General features: G+C 38.0%; 1 long non-coding RNA gene across 2 annotated transcripts; it reads left to right on the top strand.

The window, feature by feature from the left end:
- The first annotated feature begins 8,567 nt into the window (after positions 1-8,567).
- LOC122688705 lies at positions 8,568-23,687 on the top strand. Of its 2 annotated transcripts, none has more exons than XR_006339549.1 (3): positions 8,568-8,849; positions 18,358-18,478; positions 23,381-23,687. It is a non-coding gene; the product is annotated as an uncharacterized LOC122688705 (long non-coding RNA). The 2 variants fall into 2 exon arrangements; XR_006339548.1 differs by lacking the exon at positions 23,381-23,687 and adding an exon at positions 19,074-19,098.
- Positions 23,688-24,758: the final 1,071 nt, after the last annotated feature.

A 24,758-nucleotide genomic window follows, 5' to 3' on the forward strand; every position in this document is an offset into this window, starting at 1 on the left:
ACCATTGTTAATTATTAGAAAAATGCAAATCAAAGCTACAATGAGATATCACCTCACTCTGTCAGAATGGCCATTATCAAAAAGTCTACAAATAGTAAATGCTGGAGAGGGTGTGAAGAAGAAGGAACCCTCCTAAAGAGTTGGTAGTAATGTAAATTGGTTAGTCACTATGGAGAACTGTATGCAGGTTCCTTAAAAAACTAAAAATAGATTTACCATATGATTCTGCATTCCATTCTTGGGCATATATCTGGAAAACCATAATTTGAAAAGATACTTGCATCCCAATGTTCATTGCAGCACTAATTAATAGCCAAGACATGGAAACAACCTAAATTATGTCCATCGATAGATGAATGGATAAAGAGCATGTGATGTGTGTGTGTGTGTGTGTGTGTGTGAGTGTGTGTATACACATGGGACTCCATGGTATTGAGCCTATGTATAGGTTCATCTCTTCCACCACCACTACTTCATTCTTTGGCCCATTGAAAAAGTACTTGTGTGCCAAAGTGCAGAGGCTGGCAGACAGCCACTGGATAAGTAATCCTGTGTACCTGTTATTTAGGATGTCTTTTGCAGTTGATGCTCTATAAAGGCATTTAGTGTGTTTCAAGGATGCTCAGCCTTTGTCCAGGAGAAGGAAATGGCACCCTACTCCAGTACCCTTGCCTGGAAAATCCCATGGATGGAGGAGCCTGGTGGGCTACAGTCCATGGTGTCGCAAAGAGTTGGACATGACTGAGTGACTTCACTTTCACTTTTCACTTTCATGCATTGGAGAAGGAAATGGCAACCCACTCCAGTGTTCTTGCCTGGAGAATCCCAGGGACGGGGGAGCCTGGTGGGCTGCCTTCTACGGGGTCGCACAGAGTCGGACACGATTGAAGTTACTTAGCAGCCACAGCAGCAGCAATCTTTGTACCCACTGCTACAGGCTCATCTAAACACTTTTTCTAAGACTTTTTTTCTTATCTCTGATATTCCAGTCTTGCTCTTTCCTGGCCTCTGACCAACCAGTCAAACCACCTTTTCATTGTCCATGTGTCCATGTACGTCCTTATTTTTGGCCAGTTGGTTTTTTCAGATGAACTGGATGACCAGATACACTGACCCAAGTTTTGCTCATTGAGAGAATTTCTTCTCATTACTGTCTTTCAGGGCCACTCTTGAGTTGGGCTCCACCCTTGAGTTGGTACAGCCACAGTCTATTTTTAATCTTGCCTCAACATATCTAGTAGACATCTGTGAACCAGTTCTTGTTTTTTACCCTTTGCTAGCTGGCTGTAAAAACTGTTCCATGAGCCCATAGGTATAAGAAAAGGATGAGTTATTGGTACATAATAAACCTAATCATGAAGCTTACTGTGTCTTCTAAATTTCCTTCATTCTGTCCTAGATGTACCTGTATGAAGCTTATCTTGAAAGACATATCCTTGCTAGGCCAGTTGAGGGCTTCCCTCGTGGCTCAGATGTTAAAGACTCTGCCTGCAATGTGGGAGACCTGGGTTTGATCCCTGGGTTGGGAAGATCCCCTGGAGAAAGGCATGGCAACCCACTCCAGTATTTTTGCCTGGAGAATCCCCATGGACAGGGCCTGGCGGGCTGCAGTCCATGGGCTCACAAGAGTTGAACACGACTGAGTGACTAAGCACACACACAGGCCAGTTGAACCTTACGGCATCTTTAGGTCTAACAGAATCTAGTTTGTTATGGGACGCTATAGTCAATGGTCACTTGCTATCCTGTGGTCTTATGCTTAGTTTTCACCATGACTCTATAGCATGCTAGGAACAGATTTCTAAATAGAATACAGTTCTCTACTGTAGATGGAATGACTTTGATCCAGAACCCTAGAGTTCTTTGCTGCAGCTCTCCCATTGGGTGTTCCCAGAGACTCTACATAATGTTGATTATGTAGATTAACATAAATTCCTTTAGATTTATGGGTCTGATGGGCAGTGTGGCCCAAGTGGCAGGACTATTTGTATGTCAGCCTCTATTTACTGTAAAGCCCTCTTTTGAGTCACATGATAAGTGAGTTGAAACACTGTTCATAAAGCCCTCCAGGTGCTATGCTTCTAAGCAGTAGGAAGTGCAAGGCACAATAACCTGTTCTTTATCTTGAAAAGGATATTTTAGCATACTGCTGGACTTCTAAGCAGTTGACTGATAAATTGGGACTTTGTAGGACTTAATGCCCATTTTTAGGAGCTCATGTATGTTATTTGCCATTTTCTTTGCCATCAGAGTACTTGCCATTTTCTGCTTATCAGTTCTATTTGCCATGTTGTTATCAATATACTAGACCAATGAGAAAGTCATTAAAGGACCGATGGAAGGTCCAGGTAATTGAGATACATTAAGACTATACAGTGACAGAAGAGAGGCGATTCAACATAGCCCTGGGCAATGCCATAAATGTATCATGTTATTTATCTCTGGTAAGTGAGAACTGCTTTTTAGCCTCTTTCCTGACCAGTTATTTACCAGACCAGAGCTCCATATCACATACTAGATGGAATCCCATCCTCCTTGCTGATGCTGGGGCCAGGCTCCATAGCAGCATGTCGTGCCTTCAGCCTCAGCCTGCAGAGGACAGCCATTCATGTTGATCTGCCATATACACTACATTTAGCAAAAAAGCTAAAGTTGGGATTCATGTGTAATTAAATTTTAGAATCCACTGTCATCTGCCATGCTCCATTTAGTTTTTTATGGCCAAATTGGTGAATTAAATTGATTGTTAATAGCAAACACCTTCAATGCATTTTTTCAGGCATTTGAGATTGGCATTAAACTGCCCTTCTATCTGGAATGCAGTATTGTTCAGTATTGTTCTTGATTTTCTATTTTTCTTGGGTGGGGTATCCATTGTAGTTCTGTTATCAGAGTCAGTTTAGATTCTGAATTTGGTAGACCTCAAAAGATCCTGGCTACCCGCCTCTCCAAACACACAGACACTGTTGGTGGGAATATAAATTGGTACAGACACTATGGAAGACAGTATGGAGGTTTCTTAAAAAAACTGAAAATAGAGTTACCACAGGGTCTAGACACCCTACTCCTGGGTATGTATCCAGAAAAGAGCAACACTTTAACTCAGAAGCAGCACTGTTCATAGCAGCATTATTTACAATAACCAAGACCTGGAAAGAACCCAAGTGCCTGTCAATAGGTGACCGGTTTAAGAAGATGTTTTATATATGGAGCTGGTTTTTTCTCTGATTCGTGTCCGACTCTTGCGACCCCACGGACTGTAGTCTGCCAGGCTCCTCTGTCCATGGGACTTTCCAGACAAGAATTCTGGAGGGGTTGCCACTTCATTTGATAAAATATATATTTATATTTATATTATACACAAATATATGTAATTTATAAATATATGTGATATATATGTTTTATATATATATAAAATATATATTTATAATTATATCCAAATATATATTATTTGTCACATATATTTATACTATATATATTTTATAAATATATACATATATATTTATGCAAAATATTTACATTATTTAATAACATATGTATTATATGTGTGTATATATTATATACATATATTTGATAAAATGGAATATTACTCAAGCACAGAAAAGAATGAAATATTGACACTTCAGCAACAGGAATGGACCTAGAGAATGCCTAGAGTAAATCAGGCAAAGAAATGCAAATATTATGTGATATCGCATAGGTGGAATATAAAAATATGAATATAAAAAATACAAATGGATCTATGTACGAAACAGAAATATATTCACAGACAGAGAAAACAAACTTGTGATTACCAAAAGGGAAAGGGATGGAGAGATCAATTAGGAGTTTGGAACTAGCAGATACAAACTACTGTGCATAAAATAGATAAGCAGCAAGGATTTATTATACAGCACGGGGAGCTATATTCAGTATCTTATAATAACCTATAGTGGAAAATAATCTGAAAAATGTATATGTAAATGATGAATGATCCTAGGCCACTGCGGGGAAAAACTGAGGGGACTGCTACCTTCACTTACTATGGTATTTGAGAGTTTTTCCTTACAGAGATCTGATTTCTTTTTTAATTGACGAGTTCTTGTCTAAGAACTGGCTCAGGTATAGAATGTTGGTGAGAGATTGTAGCATTTGATTAGTTCCATTGGGGCAGCTGGTATCATCTTTCTGTTCGTCCATTTTTGATCTCCTTGAATCTATTTATATTGTGTGTATATGTATATATGCATGTATCAATTATGTGAAGAAACTCCCTATTTACTGTTTATTTGTCTTGCTCTTTAGAACTATGGACTATTCATCATCATGATAGTTCACTGTGGGACAGGATGCCCTGGATGCCACCATTTCAACTATGCTGTCAGTTACAGTTATTACATGCATCTTTTCTCTGACAATTTAGTGCTACCAGCTGCCTATACTACTCTGGAATCCCATCTTCTTTGCTGATCCTGGGGAGCCAGATTCCATAGCAGCATGTTCTGCCATCAGCCTCAGCCTGCAGAGGCCAGCCACTACTAAGCTTCTCATTAATGGTGGCATTTCTGTTTCTACTGCATTCCTTATCACCACAGTTAATATCTTCTCTGGCCCCTTCCAGGAAAAGTCAGCTGGTGGGTTCTCACATATTATGTAATAGACTCATTTTGCCATGTTCATTTCTCTGGTTCATTTTCTTCTTTCCTTCAGCAGCCTGTCAGTTCTGGCATCTCAGATTTAATGGAAAGCCATCATTATATTTTTTTTTTCAAGCTTCCAAGATTCATCCCAGCAGGATATCAGAACATGCCAGAGCATTAAATCCTGAGTCACAGAGCATACCCCCATATCAACAAATTCTTCCTGGGATTTCCCAGATGGTCCAGTGGTTCAGACTCTGTGCTTCCATTGCAGGCAGTGTGGGTTCAATCCCTAGCTGGGAAACTAAGATCCTGCATGCCTCACAGGCTCAGCCAAAAACAAACAAATCCAGCTTTAAGTTCAGATCCTCTTCTGGTTCAGGACTTTCAAGGCATGCTGTCCTGCTTCTTACCAGTTCATATTAGCATGGCCTTACAGCCATGGAATTAAAAGATGCTAAAAAAAAAAAAAAAAAAAAAAATGCTTACTCCTTGGAAGGAAAGTTATGACCAACCTAGATAGCATATTAAGAAGCAGAGACATTCCTTTGCCAACAAAGGTCAGTCTAGTCAAGGCTACGGTTTTTCCAGCGGTCATGTATGGGTGTGAAGAAAGCTGAGCGCAGAAAAATTGATGCTTTTGAACTGTGGTGTAGGAGAAGACTCGTGAGAGTCCCTTGGACTGCAAGGAGATCCAAGTAGTCCATCCTAAAGGAGATCAGTCCTGGGTGTTCATTGGATGGACTGATGCTGAAGCTGAAATTCCAGTACTTTGGCCTCCTCATGTGAAGAGTTGACTCATTGGAAAAGACCCTGATGCTGGGAGGTATTGGGGGCAGAAGGGGACGACAGAGGATGAGATGGTTGGGTGGCATCACTGACTCGATGGACATGGGTTTGAGTAAACTCTGGGAGTTGGTGATGGACAGGGAGGCCTGGCATGCTGCAATTCATGGGGGTCGCAAAGAGTTGGACCCGATTGAGCGACTGAACTGACTGACTGATAGCAGCTTTGGTGGAAAAGTCCCCTTCCCCTTAGTAGAGACAACAGTTCCCAAGTCAGGTATGGTAACACAGCCCTCGACATGGATCTAGTGGCCAGGAGAGTAAAGAAAGGCACATCAGAGGTGGTCAGTGTTTTCTAGCAAGGCATCTGCCTCCGTTGAGGCTTCTACACGGTCTTTCGGCTACAATTTAGAAATCAGTGTTAAAAGAAATGAATTTGTTTCCATCTGCTTCAGAGTATTCTTTTGAAGACCTATTTCCTCAAAGATTATACATGGTATAAGAAATTGATTTTTGTTTTCCCTTCTTAATGACTTAAAATTGATACTTAAAAAACATGATCTAAACATTATTCAGTGAGATTGAAAACAAGTTCAAAAATGTTTGAAGTCAAAATGTACTTAAATCAGGCTTATATTAATAACATTCAATTATTGACCTGTGAGTTTGGATTCCTAATTTCAAAATATGGAGTATTTTCTTACCATAATTAGTAGTTTCTGCTGAATGTTTTCTTACCAAGTAGAACCCGGGCTTATTCAGAATAGGGAAGCTAATATGTTGAATAACTTATTGTTCACATTTGGCAGTTAACTACAGAGATGTAAAGTTAATAATATGCTTGCCAAGAAAGTTATAAATCAAAATGAAAAAAATTCTGACAGTGAGGACACAACTGGAATATTTTGCACTAAGACAAATAGTTAGTCATCATCCAGCTGTGCTCTGGGTTAGTAACTCATCAAGTATAAGAAGGAGACAAAGGACCAATATTTTCCATCATCGTGGTTCTAGTGTATGGGGTTGACAGAGTGCTGTTGGTAAAATTAGGAGACAAGCTGTGAGTAAAGGGAAAAATGGTCTATTTAGTTAAGACATAAGTTGGATACTTTTTTTCCTACTGGTTTGAAACATTCTAACACTCTACACTTTTCTTTAATAATAGCCTGGTAACCTTATAAACTCATTATATAATTACCTAAAGATTCCATAGATAAAATTCTTGCTTTTCAAGCTTTGTGAATGGTGGCAGTTGATAGATTAGTAAAAGACTTCAGCATAAATTATTCTGTAGTATTAAAAATCATGAACTTCTCATTCTATGTATCCTAGCCCATGTAAAAGTGAAAACAGACAAATGCCTTAAAAATATGGTCCAGTATATTCTTATTGTGTCACGATATTTATATAATACTATGTGATGACTTGTATTTTCATTTTCTCATTCAAATGTCACATTTATTGGTATAAAAGTGAAAACAGACAAATGCCTTAAAAGGATGGTCCAGTATATTCTTATTCTGTCACGATATTTATATAATACTATGTGATGGCTTGTATTTTCATTTTCTCATTCAAATGTTACATTTATTGGTATAAACATGTGCTTGGTTGCTCAGTCGTGTCTGACTCTTGCGACCCTACAGACTGTAGCCTTCCAGGCTCCTCTGTCCATAGGGATTCTCCAGGCAAGAATACTGGAGTGGGTTGCCATGCCCTACTTCAGGGGATCTTCCCAATCCAGGGATCGAACCCGAGTCTCCCAGATTGCCGGTGTATTCTTTACTGTCTGAACCACCAGGGAAGCCATTTGTACTTTTCTGAGGGTGTTTTTCTTATTTATGAGATTATATTATTATTTAAATTTTATGGATATTTTAATAGATTTATTAAAATGGACCTAAGACCTTTTAGAAATTGTGTTTTCAACTTTGTTTTCAACGAAGTCTAGCTCAAACTTTTATTTCATCATGAATTGATCAATGAGTTAATCACTTAAGCATAAATACAGTACTGGGTGTGATATTTCTTAGGTAATAATTTTGAATGTGTAAAGTAGCTCTCTTTATTTTTTTGTGACTCAACCTAAGCTTCATTTTCAACTTCTGCTCTATCTAGGGGCAGGAAGTTTAATCTAGTCATTTTGCAGTGCACTTACTTTCTCTTTGCTTGGCCTCTTTCAAAAAGTGAAAAAGTTTATTCACCCATTTAGTTCAAGGCTCTCCATACTTTTTGAACCCCTTAAGTCATCCAAATATGCATGAAGTCATTTCTATAACCTTATGCCAGTGAATATTTGGAGCCTGTTAGCTTGCTTCTTCTCAAGGCAGCAGATGGGAAACAAAGAATAAGCTTTCAGTACTTAAATTTACTAGAGATTCTATTTACACCTTGGAATGGAAACAAGTGAGGGCAGAGTCCCTTCTAAGAGACTCACATACGCATCTCATGCTATTATTCTTTTTAAAAGTTTCTTCCTAGATTGGAGAGCTAATTTCTTTCTTCATCATCCTTCAGTTGTTTAAAGCATGCATTTCGTGCTCTGTATTATAGACTTTATGACTTTTTGCTGTCTCTGTGTGGGCTATAAAACTTTATTTTGAAAGTCAAGAGCTGAGAATTGGTTCCATCATTTATTATTATTTTTTTCTGCATTTCTGCTGGAACAACTCTACTTTGAGAATTATAGAATTCCTTTGCCACCTCCTAATTTGAGGAAGGAGATCAGTTAGAAGGAAGTGTTGTTTGTGTGCATGTTGGAGGAAGGAGGCATAGGCAGAGGTTGAGAGGAACCACACTGGTAAGTAATTAAAATGATATTTCCAGCACACAAATATTGATTTAGAATTTATTGCATGTCAGACTCTGCTTTGGGTATAATGAAGGAAATGAGAATATATGCTCCCTGTTGACAGGGAGCATGTAATTAGTGGAGTGTGCAAAAAACAAAAAATGTGGAATAATTAAAGTGCAGTGCAAAAATACATAATAATTAAATTTTAAATTAGGCAAGTCATGCCCTATGGGTGAAATTACTGTGCATGAGAGAGACTGGGTTGTGGTAGTGAATTTAGAGTTGGTCCTAAATGTTGGCTGAAATATATGTGAGAGGAGAAAACAGTTAGGGCCTTTAAGATGAGACAAATGATGTGAGTTAAAGCACAGAAGCAGGAACAAGTACTGTAAGCATGGAGGGAGTAATGAAAAGATTGGTCTTGTCGGAAAAGAGATTGATTGCTCCAAATCAGGTGAAAATAAGTTAGGTTGAAATATTAATAACTTAACATGCAAGTATTTCAAGTTGGCAGGAGAATTTATGCTTTCTGTCACAGAGAGCAGAAGATTATACAGAGGCACGATAATCAGTTTTGTAGAGGACAGAAATGGTGGAAGCTGGGATGAACTGGAGACTCAAGGAGAATACTGACATAATCCAAGTGTGAGGTAAGCACCCAGAAAAGGGTGATATGAAGTGGGAATGCAATGAGAATGAAAAAGGGAAAGAGAAGATAAATAATGGAAAGATTGGGGAAAAACAGAATGGGATAATATACTGATATAGTAACCTAGTTTTAAACTTTGCATTGTGTTTTTCCCTTTTTCTTTTCCTAGTCAAGTAAGTATTTGGTTCTGAGATCATTGTCTAAGGGAAGGGATATGGCTGGTTGGAGCCACACAACTTGTCTTTTGTTTTAGAAATCTAAACCTCATAATGGAGTAAGGTTTTGTGAAGTTGGTACAACAAAGGGAATGTGAATACAAAGGAAAGTGTCTTGGCTGGATTTCTGAAGGGAGAATTGCTTTGAGACTAGAAGAAAATAGATTAGGCTAGGAAGAGAAAACCTGGGAGATTCATGGCATCCTACAGATCTGACCGTCCAATTCTGCTTTCTGGCAATGTCCTTGAGAGGACAGGATTTGGTAAGATGCTATCAAAGAAACAGCAACATGAGGCTTTTAGCAGATGGGGAGTGGGAAACTTTGTGGACACATTCCTATGCTCTAAGAATGGAAAGGAAGATGCATCAGAAAGACCATAATTCCATGGCCTAAGGGACTTCTCTGTTGTAACCTTTATATGAGAAGTGGTGTTAGGGCTGTGTTAGTTTCCCCATCTTCCCCAATTCTTCCCCAATTCCCCCAAATCCTTTACTCTTCTTTAAACCTCAACAAAATGCTGCAGAATTGGGGGAGGCTTCAAAAAGACTCAAGGGGAAGCTTCAGCCTGACATTCAGACTCACAATAACAATTCATTGGAGTCATGGGAAATACATTTGCATTAATTGCATATCTGAATTTATGGCCTCTATTTATTCCCTGCTCTGATTAACTTTATTCCTTGTGAATACAAGTCATGACTTTGTTACAAAAGGATTAATGCACTAAATGTTAAAATCCTTTTTGGAAAATATTTCATGTATTTTCTTTTAAAAAAATATTTATTCTTTTGACAAATATGATAAGTTCCTAGTGGGAGACAGTCTCTAGCAATATGGAAACAAATAACACACAGGTACTAGCCTCAAAAAGCTAAATGAGGAGGAAAATGTAAACAACGATTCTAACATAGGCTGTTTCAGATCCACTGTGTAATAATAACCCACTGTGGAATAGATTAAAAAATATATTAATAATTAATAGATATAATTCCTGTATCCTATTATACATACCATATGTATAATTATGAATTAAATCTGGTGGTTGCATGAGGAGTAGTTTATTCACAAAAATATAATATTACATAAGAATTTATTGGCTAACAACCTGGTTAGAACACTGTTCTTGGCTGGAGGAAGGACAGAAGGATGGGGTATGTACTAAGATAATTGTAAAAATCTTCCTAACTTTGAGGAATTTGGCATTTCATCTTTTTTTTTTTTAAATTTTTTCAGTGGGTTTTGTCATACATTGACTTGAATCAGCAATAGATTTACACGTATTCCCCATCCCGATCCCCCCTCCCACTTCCCTCTCCACCTGATTCCTCTGGGTCTTCCCAGTGCACCAGGCCCGAGCACTTGTCTCATGCATCCCACCTGGGCTGGTGACCTGTTTCACCATAGATAATATACATGCTGTTCTTTCACAACATCCCACCCTCACCTTCTCCCACAGAGTTCAAAAGTCTGTTCTGTACTTCTGTGTCTCTTTTTCTGTTTTGCATATAGGGTTGTCGTTACCATCTTTCTAAATTCCATATATATGTGTTAGTGTGCTGTAATGTTCTTTATCTTTCTGGCTTACTTCACTCTGTATAATGGGCTCCAGTTTCATCCATCTCATTAGAACTGGTTCAAATGAATGCTTTTTAATGGCTGAGTAATATTCCATGGTGTATATGTACCACAGCTTCCTTATCTATTCATCTGCTGATGGGCATCTAGGTTGCTTCCATGTCCTGGCTAATATAAACTGTGCTGCAATGAACATTGGGGTGCATGTGTCTCTTTCAGATCTGGTTTCCTCAGTGTGTATGCCCAGGAGTGGGATTGCTGGGTCACATGGCAGTTCTATTTCCAGTTTTTTAAGAAATCTCCACACTGTTCTCCATAGCGGCTGTACTAGTTTGCATTCCCACCAACAGTGCAAGAGGGTTCCCTTTTCTCCACACCCTCTCCAGCATTTATTGCTTGTAGACTTTTGGATAGCAGCCATCCTGACTGGCGTGTAATGGTACCTCATTGTGGTTTTGATTTGCATTTCTCTAATAATGAGTGATGTTGAGCATCTTTTCATGTGTTTGTTAGCCATCTGTATGTCTTCTTTGGAGAAATGTCTGTTTAGTTCTTTGGCCCATTTTTTGATTGGGTCATTTATTTTTCTGGAATTGAGCTGCAGGAGTTGCTTGTATATTTTTGAGATTAATCCTTTGTCTGTTTCTTCATTTGCTATTATTTTCTCCCAATCTGAGGGCTGTCTTTTCACCTTACTTATAGTTTCCTTTGTTGTGCAAAAGCTTTTAAGTTTCATTAGGTCCCATTTGTTTAGTTTTGCTTTTATTTCCAATATTCTGGGAGGTGGGTCATAGAGGATCTTGCTGTGGTTTATGTCCGAGAGTGTTTTGCCTATGTTCTCCTCTAGGAGTTTTATAGTTTCTGGTCTTACATTTAGATCTTTAATCCATTTTGAGTTTATTTTTGTGTATGGTGTTAGAAAGTGTTCTAGTTTCATTCTTTTACAAGTGGTTGACCAGCTTTCCCAGCACCACTTGTTAAAGAGGTTGTCTTTTTTCCATTGTATATCCTTGCCTCCTTTGTCAAAGATAAGGTGTCCATAAGTTCATGGATTTATCTCTGGGCTTTCTATTTTGTTCCATTGATCTATATTTCTGTCTTTGTGCCAGTACCATACTGTCTTGATGACTGTGGCTTTGTAGTATAGTCTGAAGTCAGGCAGGTTGATTCCTCCAGTTCCATTCTTCTTTCTCAAGATTACTTTGGCTATTTGAGGTTTTTTGTATTTCCATACAAATTGTGAAATTATTTGTTCTAGTTCTGTGAAAAATACCGTTGGTAGCTTGATAGGGATTGCATTGAATCTATAGATTGCTTTGGGTAGAATAGCCATTTTGACAATATTGATTCTTCCAATCCATGAGCATGGTATGTTTCTCCATCTGTTTGTGTCCTCTTTGATTTCTTTCATCAGTGTTTTATAGTTTTCTATGTATAGGTCTTTTGTTTCTTGAGGTAAATATACTCCTAAGTATTTTGTTCTTTTTGTTGCAATGGTGAATGGTATTGTTTCCTTAATTTCTCTTTCTGTTTTTTCATTGTTAGTATATAGGAATGCAAGGGATTTTTGTGTGTTAATTTTATATCCTGCAACTTTACTATATTCATTGATTAGCTCTAGTAATTTTCTGGAAGAGTCTTTAGGGTTTTCTATGTAGAGGATCATGTCATCTGCAAACAGTGAGAGTTTCACTTCTTCTTTTCCTATCTGGATTCCTTTTATTTCTTTTTCTGCTCTGATTGCTGTGGCCAAAACTTCCAACACTATGTGGAATAGTAGTGGTGAGAGTGGGCATCCTTGTCTTGTTCCTGATTTCAGGGAAATGCTTTCAATTTTTCACCATTGAGGGTGATACTTGCTGTGGGTTTGTGATATATAGCTTTTATTATGTTGAGGTATGTTCCCTCTATTCCTGCTTTCTGGAGAGTTTTAATCATGAATGGGTTTTGAATTTTGTCAAAGGCTTTCTCTGCATCTATTGAGATAATCATATGGTTTTTATCTTTCAATTTGTTAATGTGGTGTATTACATTGACTGATTTGCGGATATTAAAGAATCCTTGCATTCCTGGGATAAAGCGGCATTTCATCTTGAAGGCAATGCATGCACATACATAAAACATGAGAGCAAGAGAGACTGGGAAAGATCAAGTTCAGTGTTTAAATAGCAACTGTTGGGAGTTTTCTGTAGACTTCAGAAAATGTGGTTGGAACGCATTGAGAATGAAAAGAGAAAGGGAAGACAAGAGGCAAATGACAAAATGTAGGCAAATGTTGGAGATACAGTTTTATGAATCACCTACAAATAAAATGCCATCAAGGGAGGTCTAGTCACTAAGCTCTGGGAAATGCCCAGAACCAAAGCTTTGAAGGGAGATTTCAGGGTGGAGGGGGATGAAGAGCCGCCTGAGAGCAGAGAGGAGTGACCGATGACCATGTCGAGAATCAGGGTGAGAGGACCTAATCAAACTCATGAGCTTTTGCCAGCAAAGGAAATCATGACAAGACAAAAAGACAACCTACAGAATGGGAGAATGGGAGAAAATATCTGCAAACAATATTATCAACAGAGCTTAATGTCCAGTATACACAAACAGTTCATACAACTCAACAACAAAAACCAAACAGCCCAATAGAAAAATGGGCAGAAGACCTAAACAGCTGTTTCCCCAAAGAAGACATACAGATGGCCAACAGGTACGTGAAAAAATGCTCACCACTGCTAATTACCAGAGAAATGAAAATCAGGACTACAATGAGGTATCGATTCACTCCAGTCAGAATGGCCATGATTGAAAAGTCTACAAATAACAAATGCTGGAGAGGGTGTAAAGAAAAATGAACCCTCCTATACTATTGGTGGGAATGTAAGTTGGTGCAGCTAGTGTGGGAAGCAGTATGGAGGTTCCTCAGAAAACTAAAAATAGAATTACCATATGATCCAGTAATCTACTCCTGGGCATATATCCAGACAAAACTGTAATTCAGAAAGATATAGCACTGCTGTGTTCACACCAGTGCTAGTCAAGACAAGGAAACAATGTTTCCATGTCTATTAACAGATGAATGGATATTGTCTATTAACAGATGAATGGATAAAAAAGATGTAGTACATATATACAATGGAATACTACTCGGCCATAAAAAAGAACAAAGTAATGCCGTTTGTAACAACACTGATGTAACTAGAGATTATCATACTAATTGAAGTAAATTAGAAAAGGAAAGACAAATACAATATGATATCACTTATGTGGAATCTAAAATATGACGCAAAGGAACCTATATATGAAACAGAATCAGACTCAAGGCATAGAGAACAGCCTTGTGGTTGCCAAGAGGGAGGGGGAATGGAGTGGGAGGTTGGGGTCAGCAGATGTAAGCTATTATATAGAGAGTAGATAACAATATCCTACCGTTTGGCACAGGGAATTATGTTCAGTGGTGGTGCTGGGTTTAACTGTTAAGTCATGTCTGAGTCTTGCCACTCCATGTACTGTAGCCCACCCAGGCTCCTCTGTCCATGAGATTTCCCAGGCAGAAATACTGGAGTGGGTTACCATTTCCTTCTCCAGGGGATCTTCCTGACCCAGGGATCTAGCTGTGTCTTCTGCATTGCAGGCGGTCTCCTGCCTTGAAGGTGGATTCTTTATCACTGAGCTACCAGGGAAGCCTGAACTGTATTCAATACCCTATGATACACCATAATGGGAAAGAATACATTTTAAAAAAGGATGTATATCTCTTTGCTGTACAGCAGAAATTAAACAAGTTTGTAAATAAACTATGCTTCAATTTTAAAAAAGGAAAAAAGAAAGAAAAAAAAAAGAGAATCAGGGTGAGGCAGTTCATGGAAGAGGAGAGTCTCCGATCATGAGTCAAATGCACTCCGGAGCGCTTGTAAAGAATGAGAACTGAGTCAGGCCAACCTGTCACAAGTTGGTAATTTTGTTGAGAATATGAGATAGACCCTTCCACGGTTTTAGAAGCCTGAAGTCTCACAATTTTCTTTTCCTTCTTCCTTCCCTTCTTTTACCATGTTCCTTTTCCATTAGTTTTGTTTCCTCAAGACCTCATTTTATCTTGATTTTACTTTATTTTCACCAAACTTATTTTTTTTGAATAAATAGTGCTTGCACACGGCAAAAATTAAAATCCAAAAGCTACAAAAAGTTACACAGTATGTATTGTATTTTTACATATACATATTGGCCTAGTTCTTTCCCTAACAATTATTATGGGGATTTCCCTTCTTATCATATGTGGAGAACTGCCAAGGTCTTTTTGGGCTGCATATTATTTCTTGTGTGGATATAGCATAAAATATTCTACCAGTCCTCTGCTGCAAGATGCTTCAGTTGTTTCCAAGTTCGATGTCTGACAAACCATGCTGCAATGAATATCTTTATATATGATTCCTTGTGAACATGTGTGAAAATCTTTGGATAACTTTCTAGAGATGCAGTTGCTGATTTGAAAGCTTGATCATTTTTATTAACATGAAGGCCTTAATTTGAAGTAGCATTTATTTTAGGTAATATAGCAACAGGGGACATGTAGTTGCCGCCAGAATTCAGTGTTTTTCAATTTGTTAGCTGGGGGAAATCTCTAGAGTGAATGAGACTCATGCAGCTCAAGAGCGTTTGAGAGAAACTGAGGTAGTGAGTCGCAAGGTGGAAATCTCAGTGTGGCAGTGTCAGGAGTTCCAGAGCTCTTATTCTGATATTAACCCCAGGATTTTAATTTTGTAAGTTTCCCGAGGCAGTACAGAAAGTCCTTTGTTTAAAATATTTCAAAGTCAGGAAAAGAAAACCAAGTTGTAGTTCAGAAGGTAGAGAAATTAGAAACATCTGTTAAGTTCGGTTGCAGACACCGCTTGTGCTGACATGGAGATGTAATACCCAGGCGGTTGACTACTCCAGTCTAATTCGGGTGAATAATATTTTCTCAGCAGTCTCCTGGCCACAGAGTATCAAAAAGCAATGGGAACATGCTGTAAAGTGCCTTGATGCCCAGAACAATTACACTCTGGAAACATTCTCTTGGCTGGCTGAATGTGACCCATGACCACAGCGCAGTTCATTCCACAAACAGAATTAGTCATGGACTGTATGTGGAGCAACACTCTTTGCAGGACTTTCTTGTGTTGACTTTCTTCGTGCATGACAAGATGTTGGGCCCTAATGCCTTGGAATGCTATTACCTTAAAATAGTAGGATGAAAAATACACAACACTTTGTTTTACTTAAGTATACAAGTGCCATTTTCTCCATATGGTTATTGACTGTTCTTTTCAGAGCTATCTTGTGAGTGAGGCCAGTCTCAGGGTCTATGCCTCTGGTTTTAATGTTTTTTTTAACTGTCTTAATATCATTAAAAACTTGAAAATTATGGGATTTTAAGAAATATATTGATCTTCCGTTCAGCCTTGTACTTATGTGTCTTTCTGATCCTTCTCTGGCCCCATGAGAGAAAACTAGTAATTCCACTTTCATGCAATACATATGTACCTCAAACATTACCCAGTTGATTTACATGCCATTCTGTATTTTAATTTATTTATGTAGCTGTTTCAAATTAGACCTCTACTCCTCAGGACTATTTTATTTTTTATTCCGGAGTGCCTAGGTTCATAGTAAGTAAAGAAAAGATGTTTATAACATGAATGAATCAGCCAGCTAATCATAGGCCATGAGATACCTTGACATGAAACTCAACTTGACTACTACTAATAATTTTTCTCCTATGGGTGCAATACTGCATTTGGTTTCCTTAAATTTTTTTTAACTAATCGGTATTTCTGGGTTATTTTCTAAAGGCAAGTATAAGTTTCTGAGTATATACTCTGAGAGCATCAGTATGTAATTCTATAGTTAGGGTAGACCGATTTTGTGATGTCAGTCTCAAAGTTTCTGCTATATGATGGAGTCAGTTTGTTCTAACCACAAGTTTAGAGTGCCTTGTTTTCTATTGTGTCTGGAGATTGTAACCCAAAGAATGTCCACAATGGTGTATCAAATTAAGGAAGCTTCAAAAATGTTTCTTGCCAGGAATCTCTTTTTTTAATTATTTTTAAACCATCATCATCAAAAAGTGTGTATGAGTACTATATCTGAGTACATCCCCGAGTACTATACCAGTTAAGCTACAATACCTACACAGACCCAATCGATGTAATACACAATGCCCTATTTTTCAGGAATCTTTTCAATTCTGTTATTTTATTCATCTATAATTCTATTTGGTTTAAAATTGAATATGACTTTTAGTTATTGTCCATTCCTTTGTCACTTTTAATTTTTACCATGCAATCCTGAAAAAAACATTTTCTTGGATACTTTCTCCCTGCCTTGCCCTTTCATGTTTACACAAACTAGCCAAGTTTCATATCCAAACCATCCTTTCTTTCTGGGAAAATATAGATGTATTAGGGTATCACCAGCTAAGACATAATGGTATTATAGCGTTTACGTTGCAAGAGGGCTAGGGTATGTGATCTAAAACATGAGAAGCGAAGATTTTATTCACAATAGAGAATGTTGGGTTATTTTGCTAGTAACTGAGTCCTGCTATGTTGGGTGGTTTTGAGAAAATTATTTTGTGTTTCTGAGTTTCCATGTCCTTAAAATATGGTGAGGATTAGAAATAATATCTGTTGAGCATCTTGCAAAGCTGAAATAGACTAGGCACTAAAAATGGCAGCTAACAGCAAAATCTACAGCTGCAAGAAAATGAGAGAAATAATTTTGTCTGAGCTTGGTATATATGTGACATGCACGCTGCCCTTTCACATTTGTATTGCTTATTGCAGACCCTGCTAGTTGGTCAGCAGCTTTTCCATTGTGTCTAGATGCAGCTTTAGGATTACTTACAAGCAACCATTGCCAGTTAACCAAAGAAGGAAAATGAGTTGAAATCCACTTTCCATCTCTCATGTAGCTCAGGCCTTTAGTATTATGGAAGAGAAAACTGAGGCTCAGATAGGCTATGCAATTTCCTCACAGTGACACATTTAGTGAGTGATCAGAACCTACATTAGAAGTCAGAACTCTTAATTCAGTTCTCTCTCACTGCAAGGCCTTTGCATTCATCTTCTTTTACAATAACCAGAGTTGGGATTCAGTATCAGTTGCCATCTTTTTTCTTGAGCAAGTACATTGACCCATGATTTTCATATTTATTTGTTTACACAAATGAGCCCCACTGACCACTTTACACTGGAGAGTATATGTAATTTTTAAAAGCCATGCTGTTTGATTCAAACCTTCTGTTCTATTGGCTTTCAGAAAAGAAAAAGCCTGAGGGTCAGCAGATGTTGAAGGAAGTATAATTAATGTAAACAATTAGATAACTAAGAAGAGGTTTCCAAAGCAAAAGAAACTCCAAATATTTTCCACATACTCGCCTTTGATCATTTAACCTTTTTTTTGTTTTTTTGTTTTTTTCCTGGTATGGATATTATGCTGTCAATTTTGTGTTGGAGTCCACTGAAGCTGGCAACAGTTAATCCTTCTTTTTACTGAGGACATGCTCATGCTTGCTGACAGCTACAAAATTAATTTGGATTTACTTAGCTCAAGGAAAAACAGGATGAGAAAAGACAATATGAAGTCTCTTTTTCTCATCACTTATGCCTCCACCCCCACTGTTTTTTATTTGTTTTAGTTACTTTTCCAAATACTCTCTCATTTTTCCCATGTTCTGTGTTCACTTAAGCAAAGCTTCTAACAGCACAAATGACAAACAGGAGTTCCAGAAGTGCTGACTCATCACAGCACAAGTCCAGTGGTTTGGCAGGAGACTTAACTTCAAAACGTTGAGGCTGGCCATTTTCAAAGTAAGTCCACAGCAGATGTCACTGTTGGTCTATTTTAACTTTGGGGTGCTTGACGAGTAGTGTTTGCACATGAGCACATGAGCCCAGTAATCCTAAATTTTAGTTCCCATGGTCTTGTGGGACTCTTCATGCTTGTTTTTAGCACCAACATAAGGGCCAATTTCTTACCCTTGGAACCTAGTATAATTACACAGAACTTTTTTTTTTGAGATATAGTCGATTACATTAGACTTTTAATGTTATGATTATGATATTTATACCAGTGCCACTTTCCTTTTTTAATAGAGATCTTTTCCACAATGTCCAAATTTTCTTTATTTCTTCCCTCTTTCTGCATGTCATTCCCTAAGCATGGGATAGCTTTTACTTTTCTGCTCAAACATGCTTGTCTGTTCACGTAGAAATCTCCGTAGTCTTATATTCTCTAAGATACTTTCTTCAACGTTAATATTCATGCTGTTAACTACAGTGCAACTGACATTCACTTTTCTGAGTAAAGAAGTTGTGTCAGTCATTTACCTACCGTCTCTGTGTCCACCTTTTGGACTCTTTTCTGTGATGCTAGGGCTATGACTCTGCAAACTTCATTCCTCAGATTTCTTTGCTGGATTCTTGAAGGCACTAGGGTGGGACTTTGAAGGTGTTGGAGGTGAGTAGCAGGAAAGGAGGTAAGACTTTCCGTTTCTGAATTTGAACCATTCTCTTGGCCTCAGTTCCAGGGAGGCACTTTTCCTGGGTGTCAGCCATGGCCACAGCTGTGGAGGTGGCCCCAGGCTCCAGCTCCCTGTGGCTCTCCCAGAGCTAGTCTCGTTGTGTTCCCTCAGAGGGGTTAGCAGCAGCTAGACCAAGCCCCTTCCTTAAAACATCACATCTAGGGACTTGTTCTAGTTCTTAGGTTCTGGTTTTCCCCTCCTTTCCTCTTTTGGTCCCCTAATCTCAGGCATTGTAGCTGCCTCCTGGGTTACCTCACTGTTACCTTTTTACTTATTCTGCCCTCCAACACATGTGAAGACAAGTCTTTCCATTAAATCCCTTCTGTTGAAATTCCTTCTGTGTGGTTTTTTTCACTAATATTTGATGCTTTTGAACTGCGGTGTTGAAGAAGACTCTTGAGAGTCTCTTGGACTGCAAGGAGATCCAACCAGTCCATCCTAAAGGAAATCAGTCCTGGATGCTCATTGGAAGGACTGATTTTGAAGCTGAAACTACAATACTTTGGCTACCTGATGCGAAGAGCTGGCTCATTTGAAAAGACCCTGATGCTGGGAAAGATTGAGGGCGGGAGGAGAAGGGGACAACAGAGGATGAGATGGTTGGATGGCATCACCGATTCAATGGACATGGGTTTGGGTAAACTCCGGGCTGTGATGGACAGGGAGGCCTGGCGTGCTGCAGTTCATGGGGTCGCAAAGAGTTGGACACCACTGAGCGACTGAACTGAACTGATATATATATATATACACACACACATACATATATATGTAAAATATACGTCATATATATCCTTTACCTGCCTGGTGGCTCAGACGATTAAGAATCTGCCTGCAATGCCAAAGACCTGGCTTTGATCCCTGGGTTGGGAAGATCCCCTGGAGAAGAGAATGACTACCCACTCCAGTATTCTTGCCTGGAGAATTCCATGGACAGAGGAGCCTGGCAGGCTATAGTCCATGGGGTTGCAAAGAGTCCCATGTATATCCAATGCATCATCACACATATATCGCACACATCATACATATAATATATGTATCACATGTATCACATGTACCATCACAAACACATCACATATTAAATATATCACATATATTTTCACTATGTGGTATGAAACACTCCATGTAAAACGTATAAAACCTCCACAGTCAAAAGCAAAAGTGGGTGTTAACATTGACAGTAATACTTCCTTGCAAAAATATTTAATCATTGCTAGTGGGGTTCTAATTAGGTTTTATCCTAGTTCATACTCCATTTTACAGAAAGCACACCAAGACCAGGAGAGATGAAGAGACTTGCTCAAGGTCATACAAGTGAGTGGTTAGAAACCTGGAACAGAACTGAACCTGATTTTCTTTCTGTTTCCTTTTTTGTTTTCTTCTGGCCAGAAATGAGCATAAATAAAGTAATTAATCTAGGGTTTCTTTAAGTTAATAATTATATTAACACATTATACTGAGAACTTTCATTTGGAAGGGACAGTGTTGGAGAACTTGCTGCCTTCTGATGAAAGTCAATTACTTCTTTACACTGAACATTTATTCATTTATATTCCATCAATTAGCTTATGATATATGTACTAACTTTTAATATATAATAATGTGAGGTAACGACATGTGTCAGTGCATTAGTATCACTTTTGACTGTCTTAGAGCTATTCCCGGAGAGAGAGAAAAGAATGATAGACTGTTGAAGACATCCAGATTACCTAACTCAGTGGTTCGCAAACCATTGTATGTACATTAGAACCGTTTGGGAACTTGAAAATGCCTGTGTCAGCACCCACTCAGATCAGTGGCATTGGAATCTCTGGGCATTGACACCAATACCCACTGCAGACTAATCATATTGTAATCTCTGTGCGTGAGGCACCCAGGCTTGAGGACCATTTGAACAGACGTTGGCAAATATTTTTTGTAAAGGACTGGATTGTAAATATTTTCGGCTTTGGTAGTATCTATAATATGTTTGGCCTTATGAACTCTGTCACAGCTACTCAGCTGTGCCATTTAGCACAAAAATAGCCACAGATAAACAAATGAACATGCCTATGTTCAAATGAAACTTTATTTATGAACACAAGTTTGAAATCATAGCTTCCTGACCCCTGATCTCAAATAACTTCTCATTTTTTAAAAAGGAATTCAGCTTTATTGAGGTATAAGTGACGTTTAAAATGGTAAGGTATTTAAAGTGTACACTGCGGTGATTTGGCACACGTTTACATTGTGAAAGGATTCCCCCATCTATGTCGTTAATTAGCACAACTGTCACCTCACATATTTACGTTTTTATGAGGACATTTAAGTTCTACTCTCTCAGCAAATTTTAATTTATACAATACCATGTAATCAACCCTAGTCACCATGTTACATGTTAGATCCTCAGACCTTATTCAATTTTTAGCTGAAAGTTGATACTGTTTGACCAATCTTTCTCTATATCCTCCACCCCCCAGCTCCTGGTGACTGTTTTTGAATTCTCTGTTTCTATGAGTTTGACTTTTTATGTTTCAAGATTCCACATGTAAATATACCATGCAGTATTTGTCTTCTTCTGTCTTGCTTACACCACTTAGCCTAGTGCCTTTAAATTACCTATAGTTACATAGTTGCAAATGGCAGGATTCCCTTCTTTCATGGCTGAATAATATTCCACTCCATGTGTGTGTATCTGTCTATCTGTTTCATATCTTCTTTATTCACTCCTCCATTGATGCATACTCGAGTTGTTCCATCTTGGCTGTTGTGGATATTGCTCCAGTGAACATGGGAATGCAGATATACCTTTGATATCTGTTCATTTCCTTTGGAAATCTCTACTTTTTGACTTTTCCCATGTTTAAATGTTAGAAACTAACTGCAAAAAGTCTAAAATAGTGTGTACGTCAAACTGAACATGTGTTTGGTCTGGACCCAGTTTACCATATCTGTGCAGAGTCTGATCTGCAGAAGAATCAAGGGAGAGATGTGTGTGGAACAGGGGAAAGGAACTACATTTTCAAAGAGACCATGTGTGAGGGAAATGCCATCTGTAAAGGAGGGATGGAAATTGAGCTTGGGAGTAGAGTACTGATGAGTCACTTAAGGAGTCAAGGGAGATCAGGCCTTCCTCTATTAACATACCTACTATATGAAGGAATAACTTTTATTTGGATAGTGCTAAAATGTTTTATGATATTATGCCTTTTCTCATGTCCATATCTTTATAGTTATTGTCAGGAAACAAACCAACAAGAACCATATATAGATGATGAAAATTATTAAGGACCAGGTGGCTTATTGTTTGGGACATGGGGAGGAAAAGACAAGAATGTGTAAGCTGGTTGGGAATAGAGAATAAGCCTTAGAGGTGAAGATACTGATCTGTAAATGGAGTGAAGTAGATTTAGATGAGTATGGGGAGAAAATATCTCATGAGTGACATTCAATACTTAGAAGAGAAAGCGAGAACTGGGGCTAGACAAAAGTGGAGAATAGCCAGGAATCAAGTCCTGGTGGGCTGGGAGGTGACTTGGCAGTTTTCGTCAAAGTAGAAGCCAAGGTGAGATACTGAACTGGGTGGCCAAGATCAGAGCCAGAACTATTGAACACAGAGCCAGGGATCTGGAGGCAGTTTGGAAGGATCTGCAAGAGGGACTATGCCAGGAATATATACCCCCTGGTATGGGAGTTTTCAAATGCGAAAAACTGTTGAGTTCATAATACATATTATGTAACATAGTAATTCTTCATTGGATATCCTTTAAGTTAATGTTGAATTAGGAGTTAAACAAATTTAATATCTGGAATTTTGTTTAAAAAATGAAAACATCCAAACATACCATCTTTCCAACAAATGTTTTTCAAACAGATCTTTCAGCCAAGTTGCCTAAGAACAACAGTTGACTAGAACTGCACGTCTTCAAACACTGTCTACTGCAGAATGGAAACAGGAACCTCTGGGAATATCTATGAGTCATAAAATGTTATAAGGAACTTTCCAAAGACTTTTTTTTTTTTTTGCTAAAATGTAGAGTTCTAATCTCAAACTGGCAGGCTTTCTTGGCGACAATGTACATTGTTTACTTTGATTGCTTCTCAGCTGTCCTGCATGACCTTAGTTCATCAAGTTTTTGATATATTGTAGCAGAAGAGTTGCACAATATGACAAGATTGTAACTCCTTCTTTTTTTCTACTCTCTTAAAACAGATAAAAATCAGGATCCATATCTGTGATTCCTCTGTGAGTATGTTTAATTCAGTTGTCTTTGAAGAAAGTAGTTCACATTACTCCCATAATTTTGAAAGCTTATAGTACTAGTAATTGCAGACATATGCTTTCATTTCATTATAAAAAGGATGTCAAAAGCACTTCATGTTGCTAGAAAGGAGTATTTCTGTGAGTATGTGCATGTGTGTACTGAGGTTATTTAATCTAGTTTTAAATATCGTTGTTTGAATTTGGCAAAATGGAAGCACAAATACATATCATATAAACATAGTTATCAAAGTTAAGAATGAACCAAAAAATAGGCCAGGGAAAAAGAGTACCTAATCCTTAGTCCATAAATTAAAAATTCTTTTGAATCTAAATTCAAAATCCTGAATCTAAATTCTTTGATACTTTATGGAGTCTGAGTAATTTGTAAAATTGATATATTGCTTAGAGATGTTTTCTGTTTTTAATTCTTAAAATAGAGTTATACTTTATTTAATATGAACATTTTTAAGTTTACAGTTCAAAAGGTTTTCAACTCTGTGTAATTACCACCCAAATTAATATAAACCATTTCCATCACCCACGAAGCTTCCTTGTGCCCCTTTCTAGGCTTTTTTCCTACCCACCTCCATATACTAAAAAGAACATATTAATTTTGCATGTTCCTGGACTTCATATAAATTAAATCTTACAGTATAGAGTCTTTTGGGTTTGGTTTCTTTGACCCAATGAGTTTTTAAGATTCATCCATGTTGTTCCATGTATCAATATCCTTTTTTGATTAGACTTATCCTTATATTCTATAAGCCCTGTGTTAGATAAATATTTTCTGAACATTTTCTTCTAGTTTCTGTATTGTCTCTTTCCTTATTGGTTTCTTTTACTGACTGAGAAATTATTCACATAGCATAAAATTTAGAATAAATCCCATATCCATTATCATTTGTGCCCCATTTCCTCCTTTTCCTTCAGGCCCTGGCAGCTGCTAATATATTTTTTGTCTCTATGGATTTGCCTGTTCTGGACAGAGGATATACATGAAATCATACAATCTGTGGCCTCTTGTGTGTGGCTTCTATTTATCAGTAGATGGATAGTGTGTTGTTTCTACTTATTTTGGCTGTTAAGAATAATACTGCCATGAGTATCCATGTATAAGGTTTTATGTAAGGATATATTTTCAGTTCTCCTGAGTGTATTCTTACTATAGACTGATTTGTGTTCCCCCAACATTCATATGTTGAAATCCTAATCTCTAATATGATGGCATTTAGAAATGGGGCCTCTGGGAGGTGATTGGTTCTTGAAGGTGGAGCCTTTCTTATGAGGCATTAATGCCCTCATAAAAGCATTTGCTTCCTATCTCTCC

Source organism: Cervus elaphus, chromosome 33 (genome assembly GCF_910594005.1).
Source record: "Cervus elaphus chromosome 33, mCerEla1.1, whole genome shotgun sequence".
Lineage (NCBI taxonomy): Eukaryota > Metazoa > Chordata > Mammalia > Artiodactyla > Cervidae > Cervus > Cervus elaphus.